The 9271-nt window shown below is 58.1% G+C and overlaps 1 pseudogene; it reads right to left on the bottom strand.

Moving 5' to 3' along the window:
- Positions 1-6351: 6351 nt before the first annotated feature.
- Positions 6352-8709, bottom strand: LOC125506906 (uncharacterized; annotated as a pseudogene).
- Positions 8710-9271: the final 562 nt, after the last annotated feature.

Raw genomic sequence — 9271 nt, 5'->3', positions numbered from 1 at the left:
CTCTAGACGAAATTTATGAAGTGGCATCTTGTATATTTCGTCCCATGCTTCATGCACTCATTATGGTGGCTTCAGAGTCCTGGAATCATCACTTGTAACTCCGTTCTTGTTCCCCTTGCGCATGCCATCATCTCCATGCTTGAACTTGCTCCAAGGTTCACCTTTCTTGTCCAAGCTAGGCCCTTCATTTGTAAGCAAAACAAATGTATCCAATTTAGGCAGCATCATATTCTCATGAACATTAGAATCGTTACCAAGAAATGAAAGTACCTAATAATTCAATTGGCGTGCGCGAGCTCTAGTAATCGGTCCAGTATGTATAGCAGCAGGGGCTGTGGGTGTAACATTGGTATTGATGTCCTCATCAGTTAAGGATGGGCTGCACCCAAGATGGTGCTTCTACCACTGTCATGACGGCAACTAGTACCAAGGCGGTCAGGTTGGGAGGCGGTGGGTCGGAGTCGGCTGCTGCTTGCTACGTCGTTAAAGTCCCCGGGCCGACTGCTGTAGTCCTCGGGCCGGGTTCTGAAGTCCCTGGGCCCGGTTCAAGTGCTGCAACCCCCGGGCTGCCTGTCTAAGTCCCTGAGCCAACTCCGACTGCTCCAGGGTTAGCCGGCACAAAGATGGACTCTAATTCCGACGAAGGCTTGATAGACGGCTTGCGCATGCACTGGAGGGAGATGTCGGCTAGTATGGCCTGCCAGATGGAGCCGATCCGGGCCAGGGCGTCAGCTTGCTCGTTGTCGGCCCATGGCACGTGAAGGAATTCGCACCCATCGAAGTGCCCGCTGATCTGCGGGATGAGGAAGCGGTAGCTCGCCATGTTTGCATCCTTGGCGTCCCAGTCGCCAGACGACTGCTGGACCACCAAGTGCGAGTCGCCATAGCACAGGACCCCGCAGATGCCGATTTCCTTGGTGAGCTGGAGCCCGTGGATGAGCGCCTCGTACTCGGCCACTTTGTTGGAGGCGGCAAAATGGATATGCAGTGTGTACTTGAGCTTGTCGCCTTTGGGAGAGGTGAGGACGATGCCGGCTCCCAAACCGGTGCACATCTTCGAGCCATCAAAATGCATCCGCCAATGGGTGGAATCCGGTGTTGGCGGCAGGTAGTGGGTCTCGGCCCAGTCGACTAGGAAGTCGGCCAGCGCTTGGGATTTGATGGCGGTGCGGGGCTGGTAGAGCATGGTGTGGGGAGCTAGCTCGATGACCCACTTTGCCACCCGACCTGATGCATCTCTGTTTCCTATCATCTCAGCAATTGGGGCGGTGCAGACGACCATGATGGTGTGCTCCTGGAAGTACTGCTTGAGCTTCTTAGCAGCAAAGTACACGCCGTAACACATCTTCTGGTAGTGGGGGTAGTTCTGCTTGGAGACGGACAACACCTCACTCAGGTAGTAGACGGGCCTCTGGACCGACTGTGCCTTGCCGTCTTCTGGACGCTCGACCACGATCATGGTGCTGACCACTCGGCAGGCCGCGAAGATGTAGAGGAACATGGGTTACTTTGTAGCCGGAGCGGCCAGGATAGGCGTCGTGGTCAGCATCCGCTTGAGCTAGAGGAAAGCCTCGTCCGCCTGGTCATTCCACTCAAAGGAGGTGGTCTTCTTCATTAGCTGGTACAGGGGGAGGGCCTTCTCGCCCAGCCGACTGATGAACCGGCTGAGAGATGCCAAGCTCCCGGTGAACTTCTGGACGTCCCACAATTGGGTAGGCTTCTGCATCCGCTCAATGGGCTTGATCTTCACGGGGTTGCACTCAATGCCGCATTCAGAGACAAGGAAACCAAGGACCTGGTCGGCTGGTACTCGAAAGACACATTTCTTTGGGTTGAGCTTGATTTGAAAATGGCGCAGATTGTCGAAGGTCTCCTTGAGATCCTCTAGAAGGGTGCCGCGCTTCTCCGTCTTCACCACAGTATCGTCTACATAGACGTGGGCATTTCTGCCGAGTTGCTTTAGGAGGCACTTCTGCATGCAACACTGAAATGTGGCGCCGTCATTTCTCAAGCCGAACGTCATGGTCAGGTAACAGAAGGCTCCGAATGGTGTGATGAAGACGGTCTTCAGTCGATCGGCCGAGTTCAACTTGATCTGGTGGTAGCTGGAGTAGGCATCCAAGAAAGACAACAACTCGCATCCGACTGTGGAGTCAATCACTTGATCTATCCGGGCAAGGCAAAAGGATCCTTGGGGTAGGATTTGTTGAGGCTAATGTAGTCCATACACATATGCCACTTGTTATTCTTCTTCAAAATGAGGACTGTGTTGGCAAACCTGTCCAGGTAGAACACATCCATGATGAAGCCGGCTGCCAGAAGTCGGGCGATCTCTTCACCAACAATCCTTCTCTTCTCTTCTGGCAGGCGGCGGAGGGGTTGCTTGACCGGCTTCACATCCAATCTTGCATGTAGCTTGTACTCGGTGAAATCCGTCAGAACACCCGACATGTCTTTGGGATACCATGCAAAGATGTCCCAATTCTCATGGAGGAAATCGACAAGCTCACTTTCCTATTTGTTGTCCAGGTTTGACCCTACGACAGCAAATCTCTCCGGGTGTGCCAGACCCAAGGCGATCTTCTTGGTTTTCTTGGCCGGCTGGAAGGAGCCCTGAACCTCTGTATCCTTGGTGTCGGGTGGCATGTCCGGCTGCTTGCTGGCCATGGTGGCCACCCGGTCAAGGAAACGCTTCTCTTCAGCGATGACGAGGGACTCAGCCACCCGGGAGCTGGCGGTGGCGCACGTGACCGACTTCTGGTAGTCGCCGGCTATGGTGATGATGCCCTTGGGACCAGACATCTTCATCTTGAGGTAGGCATAGTGTGGCACTGCCATGAATTTGGCCAGTGTAGGCCGGCCCAAGAGTGCATGGGGCTGTCCAGGTCAACCACCTCGAACCAGATTGGCTCCCGGCGGAAGTAGAGCTTGTCGCCGAACATCACATCGATCTTGATCTTGCCGATTAGAGAGCAGGAAAGGCTGGCTACGGTGCCATGGAAAACAGTCCGTCTGGGCAGGAGTTGCTTCTCTTTGATGCCCAGATTCTCCATGGTGTCGCGGTAGAGGATATTGATGCTGCTACTGCGGTCTATCAGCATCCAGGAGAAGCAGCAAGCCTGCCTCTCCGTTGAGAAGGTGGAGTCCCGTACCATGGCATAAGCACCCGGCGAGGGCATCATGGCTGGGTGGTCTTCGTGGGTCTAGCTGAGGGGCCTCTCGGACCAATGCATGAATTGGGGGACTTTTGAGGCGACAGCATTCACCTCTCGGTGGTGCTGGCGTCGACTATGCTTGTCGTCGGCTTCATTGGTGAAGACGACGTAGGCGGTGTTGGCATTGGGGAAGTCATCCTGGAGCATGCCGACTAGCCTGTGTGCCGGTGACGGAGGAGTCGGCAGCGCCGGGCCAGCTGGAGGAGGCGGCAGCCCCTCGCCTTGGCAATCCTGGCCAGCCAGTGGTACTTCTGAGTGGTGTGGTTAGATGGCTTCGCGCCGCTGTGGAACTTGCACCGACGTCAAGGGTTTGCTCAAAGGAGAATGTGGGCAGCCAAGCACCCTTGCTGCCCTTCTGACGCTTGAGGCCGGGTTGCCCCTCCGGCTACTGGTCTTCGACTGTTGCCACTTGCCGGCTGTTGGAAGCCGGCTACTGGGCCTTGCGCTTGTTGTCCTTCGGCTGTTGCCGCCGGTTGGAGTCACCAGTCGGCGTTTGAGGAGCCGACGGGAGCACCTTCCCGGATGCGTCAACCCGGATATCCGACTTCATGGAGGAGTTGGCAGTGGCGCACTTGTCCGCCACGATCAGGAGCTCGTCCAGTGTTGCCGGCTCGTTGCACAACAGCTTGTGCTTGAGCAAGGTGCCCTCTCTGCACCCGGCGGTGAAGTATTTGATGGCCTACACCTCGTGCACCCCTTCGCAGGAGTTGCGCAACTCGGCCCAACGCGTCAGGTAGTCGCAAGTGGACTCAGTTGGACCCTGAACACACATGGAGAGCTGGTGGGGCTTGGGGGGGCCCTTGTAGGTGCTTGTGAAGTTGCGGATGAAGACATCGGCGAAGTCTAGCCAGCTGTTGACGCTGTATGGCTTGAGGCTGTTCAGCCATGTCCGGGCCGTGCCCTGGAGCATGAGCGGAACATACTTCACGGCAACGCGCTTGTTGCTGTTTGCTATGCTGACAGCCGTGGAGTAGTCGACCGGCCAGTCCTACGGCTTCACGGAGCCGTTGTACTTGGGAGTGTCTCGAGGAAGCAAGAACCCTTTGGGGAAGGGCTCGTCGCGAATGCAGGAGCCGAAGCAGGCCGGGCCAATTGCATCTTCTTCTTCTACGGCCAGGGACCGAGCAAGCCGCTCGATCCGGTGGAGCCCGTCATTCTCTCTGACTCCTTCACGGGGGCCTAGCCGGCGTCTGAGAGTCGGATGATTGACAGGCGGCGGGGAGGCATGCCTCTCTCGGCGAGGAGGAGACGGATGGTCGTCCTGCCGGTTCTCTACTCCGGGGCGGCCATGCTAGCTGCGCACAACCGTAAGGCGAGTGTGCCGGCTGTGGCTAGCAGCCGGCTCTGGGTCTTGCTTACTGCGAGCGCTGCCTGTTGGGGACCGGGAGGTCGCCCCATGCTCATAGTGGGGGGGGGGGGGGTTCGGCCTGCTTGCTAGCCGCCATCGTGCGGTGGCACACGTTTTGCTGCGTGGTCGCAGCGTCGAGGAGTTCGTTGAGGTGCGCCATCTGGCTGCGGTACTCGTCCCCCTTCAAGTGATCCAACTCTCCTACTGCCGCTTGGGCGTCTCGTAGGTTCTTCACTGGGGTAGCATAGATTGGGCGTCGGACTCCCAGCATGCTGGCCATGGCCGCGACGCGCTACCGGATCTCACCGGCTTGGCTAGGCTCGCCAGCAGCCGACGTGCCGCCCGCGATGTGGTCCATCTCGTGCTGGGAGGCTTCAGTGTGGCTCCTCATGGCTGCTATCTTGTTGGCGCTGTCAAGGAGGGTGATGTGGAATGCCTCCGGCGTCGTCTTGTCAGCGTTGGCGGTGACGGGGGTGGACAGGCCCTGCAGGGCCGCTCGCAGCGGATCCTGGGTTGCTCCATGGGAGTCCCCGCTGCGGCTGATGACCATCACCTCCGCGATGATGCCGATGCTGGCGCCGCTGGCGATAGGAGGGAGCGGGTCATTAATGATCACCATGTCGCGAGGGAATTCATCGGTGGAAATCGCATCGGAGTCGATGAGCATCTCGACGGGCTCAATGAAGGGGTCGGTGGAGCCAACGGACTCCAAGTCGGAGGCAGGCTCGTTGGCGATGCAGAGCTTGCCGAGAAGGTCGACGAGGCAGCTCGTGGGGCAGGCTGCTCCCTCATCTGGCGTGGGGTCGTCAGAGAGGCTGATCTTGCCGCTTGAGGTTGTAAAGCCATGTCCGGGCCGTGCCTTTGAGCATGAGCGGAACATATTTCATGGCAATGCGGTTGTTGTCGTTTGCTATACTGACGGCCGTGGAGTAGTCGACCAGCCAGTCCTCTGGCTTCACGGAGCCGTTGTACTTGGGAGTGTCTCGAGGAAGCGAGAACCCTTTGGGGAAGGGCTCATCGCAAATGCGGAGGTCGAAGCAGGCCGGGCCGATTGCATCTTCTTCTTCTACGACCAGGGATCGAGCAAGCCGCTCGATCCGATGGAGCGCGTCGTTCTCTCTGACTCCTTCACGAGGGCCCAGCCGGCGTCCGAGAGTCGGATGATCGACAGGCGGCGGGGAGGCACGCCTCTCCCGGCGAGGAGGAGACGGATGGTCGTCCCGCCGGTTCTCTACTCGTGGGCGGCTATAATAGCTACGCACAACCGTGAGGCGAGTGTGCCAGCTGCGGCTAGCAGCCGACTTCGGGTCTTGCTTACCGCGAGCGCCGCCTCTTGGGGACCGGGAGGTTGGCCCATGCTCACGGCGAGGGGGAGGTTTTCGGCCTGCTTGCTGGCCGCCATCGTGCGGTGGCATGCGTCTTGATGCATGGTCACAACGTCGAGGAGTTCATTGAGGCGCGCCATCTGGCTGCGATACTCGTCGCCCTCCAAGTGATCCAACTCTCCTACTGTCGCCTGGGCGGCTCGCAGGTTCGCCACTGGGGTAGCGTAGATTGGGCGTCGGACTCCCAGCATGCTGGCGATGGCCGCGCCGCGCTGCCGGATCTCACCGGCTCGGCTAGGCTCCCCAGCAGCCGACGTGCCGCCCACGATGCGGTTGATCTCGTGCTGGGAGGCTTTGGCGCGGCCCCTCATGGCTGCTATCTTGTTGGCACTGTCAAGGAGGGTGACGCGAAATGCCTCCAGCGTCGTCCTATCAGCGTTGGCGGCTCGAGGTTGGTCAGGCCCTACAGGGCCACTCGCAGCGGATCCTGTGCTACTCCATGGGAGTCCCCGCTGCGGCCGGTGACCATCACCTCCACGATGATGCCGGCACAGGCACCGCTGGTGACAGGAGGGAGCGGGTCATCAACGATCACCACGTCACCAGGGAAGGCATCTATGGAAATCGCGCCGGAGTCAATGAGCATCTCGACGGGCTCAATGAATGGGTCGGTGGAGCCAACGGACTCCAAGTCGGAGGCGGGCTCGTTGGCGATGCAGAACTTGCCGAGAAGGTCGATGAGGCAGCTCGCGGGGCAGGCTGCTCCCGCATCGGATGAGGCAAGAGACCGTTTTGGCACAAGTCGGTGTTCTTCCTTGGCCGTTTTTCATGTGGACAATGTTTCCGGCCTTTAGCTCTAGCCAGCCAGATAGTCGCGCCGTGAGCTGTTGCTGAGGTGAAGAGAGGGCTCAGCTGTCGGCACACTACTTAGCCTACTTCAAGTGGTGCCGACTTGGGCCAAGGCGGCGAGCCCCAGGGCCGGCTGATCGGACCCCGTGCAGGGCGAAAGAATGAAATAACACATTCATAGGTGAATCTTATCATATAGATAAAAAGGTAGGCCCCGAGTGCGCTTCGGGGGACCTATTGTCTTTGCTTAATACAAAAGGTAGCGTGGTACATACTACATTAACTGTAAAATCGAAAAATAAGGTTCGCGTTCCATGGGCGCTCCATCTCTTTGCCAGAATCATCCCTCTTGCGTGCCCTGGGCTTTTGTGCGTCGATGAGGTAGTAGGAGTCGTTTCCCAGGGCCTTGCTGATGATGAATGGCTCCTCCCACGGAGCTGAGAGCTTGTGCTGGCCAGCTGTTTGCTAGATTAGTCGGAGCACAAGGTCCCCTTCGTGGAAGGATCGTGGCCTGACCTTCCGGCTATGGTAGCGACGCAGGCTCTGCTGGTAGATGGCGGACCAGCTGAGTGCCAGCAGCCGGGCCTCTTCCAGTAGATCGACAACGTCTTCTTGCGCCTCCTTCTCTTACGCCTCCGTGTACATGGTGACGCGAGGTGAGTCGAACTCGATGTCAGTTAGGGTGACAACCTCGGCTCCGTACACGAGGAAGAAGGGAGTGAAGTCGGTTGCTTTGTTCGCCATAGTCCGGAGACTCCAAAGGACGGCTGGCTCCCCAATCCAACAACCGGCCGAGCGCTCCAGCGGCTCGACCAGTCGGGGCTTGATGCCAAATAGGATGAGACCGTTTGCTCGCTCCACCTGGCCGTTTGACTGCGAATGGGCAACGGACGGTAGGTCCAGTTGGATGCCCCGCATCCGCAAAAATGAGCCAAGGTGCCTTCAGTGAAATTTGTGACGTTGTCGGTGATGATGCTGTGCGGGATGCCGTATCGGACGGTGATATCTGCAATGAAGGTCACAACAGTCAGACCATTCAGCTTCTCAATTGGCTTTGCTTCAATCCACTTTCTGAACTTGTCCACAACAACCGGCAGATGGGTCATGCCGCCACGTGCTGTTTTGAATGGGCCCACCATGTCCAACCCCCATACAGGAAATGGCCAAGTGAGGGGTATGGTCTTGAGTGTAGAGGCCGCCAGGTGTTGCTTGGAGCTGAAGCGTTGGCACCCCTTGCACTTGCGAACCAACTCCTTGGCATCGTCCAAAGCAGTCGGTTAGAAGAAACCATCGCAGAAGGCGTTGGCGGCAAGGGATCTTGAGGTGGCATGGTGGTCGCATTTGCCTTGGTGAATATCTTTGAGGATTGCCATGCCCTTCTCTGGCTCCTTGCAGCGCTGGAAGACACCAGTCACACTGCGCCTGAAAAGCTCTCCATTCACTATTGTGTATGTTGCTGCCCTACATTGCACCTGTCGGGCCAAAATCTCGTTGGCTGGTAGCTCTTGGCTCACCAGGAAGTTGAGGATAGGCTGCGCCCAAGATGGTGGTTCTACCACTGTCATGATGACAACTGGTACCAGGGCGGTTGGGTTGGGAGGAGGCGGGTCGCTGAAATCCCCGGGCCGACTATTGTAGTCCCCAGGCCGGGTTCTGAATTCCCTGGGCCGAGTTCGAGTGCTGCAGCCCCCGGGCCACCTGCCGAAGTCCCCAGGACGCCTGTTGTAGTCCCTGAGCCGGATCCAACTGCTCCGGGGCCAGCCAGCATGAAGATGGACTCTGATTCCAACAAAGGCTTGATAGACGGCTTGCGCACGCACTGGAGGGAGACACCGGCCGGTATGGCCTGCCGGGTGGAGCCGATCCGGGCCAGGGCGTCAGCTTGCTCATTGTCGGCCCTTGGCACGTGAAGGAACTCGCACTCATCGAAGTGCCCGCTGATCTTCTGGACGAGGAAGAGGTAGCTCGCCATGTTTGCATCCTTGGCGTCCTAGTCGCCAGACGACTACTAGACCACCAAGTCCGAGTCGCCATAGCACAGGACCCAGCGGATGCCGATTTCCTTGGCGAGCCAGAGCCCATGGATGAGCGCCTCGTACTCGGCCACATTGTTGGAGGTGGCAAAGTGGATCTGCAGCGTGTACTTGAGCTTGTCGCCTTTGGGAGAGGTGAGGACGGTGTCGGCTCCCAAATTGATGCATCTTCGAGCCATCAAAATGCATCCGCCAATGGGTGGAATCTGGTGCTGGCGGCAGGTACTGGGTCTCGGCCTAGTTGACTAGGAAATCGGCCAGCGCTTGGGATTTCATGGCGGTGCGGGGCTGGTAGAGGTTGGTGTGGGGAGCTAGCTCGATGACCCACTTTGCCACCCGTCCTGATGCATCTCTATTGCCTAAGATCTCAGCAAGTGGGTTGGTGCAGACAACCGTGACGGTGTGCTCCTAGAAGTACTCCTGGAGCTTCTTAGCGGCAAAGTACACGCCATAACACATCTTCTGGTAGTGGGGGTAGTTCTGCTTGGAGATGGACAACAC

This window comes from Triticum urartu, chromosome 5A (genome assembly GCF_056163025.1).
Source record: "Triticum urartu cultivar PI428250 chromosome 5A, HENAU_Tu73, whole genome shotgun sequence".
NCBI lineage: Eukaryota > Viridiplantae > Streptophyta > Magnoliopsida > Poales > Poaceae > Triticum > Triticum urartu.
The sequence above is the reverse complement of the archived record's forward strand: the minus strand, read 5'-3'. Positions and strand labels throughout refer to the sequence as shown.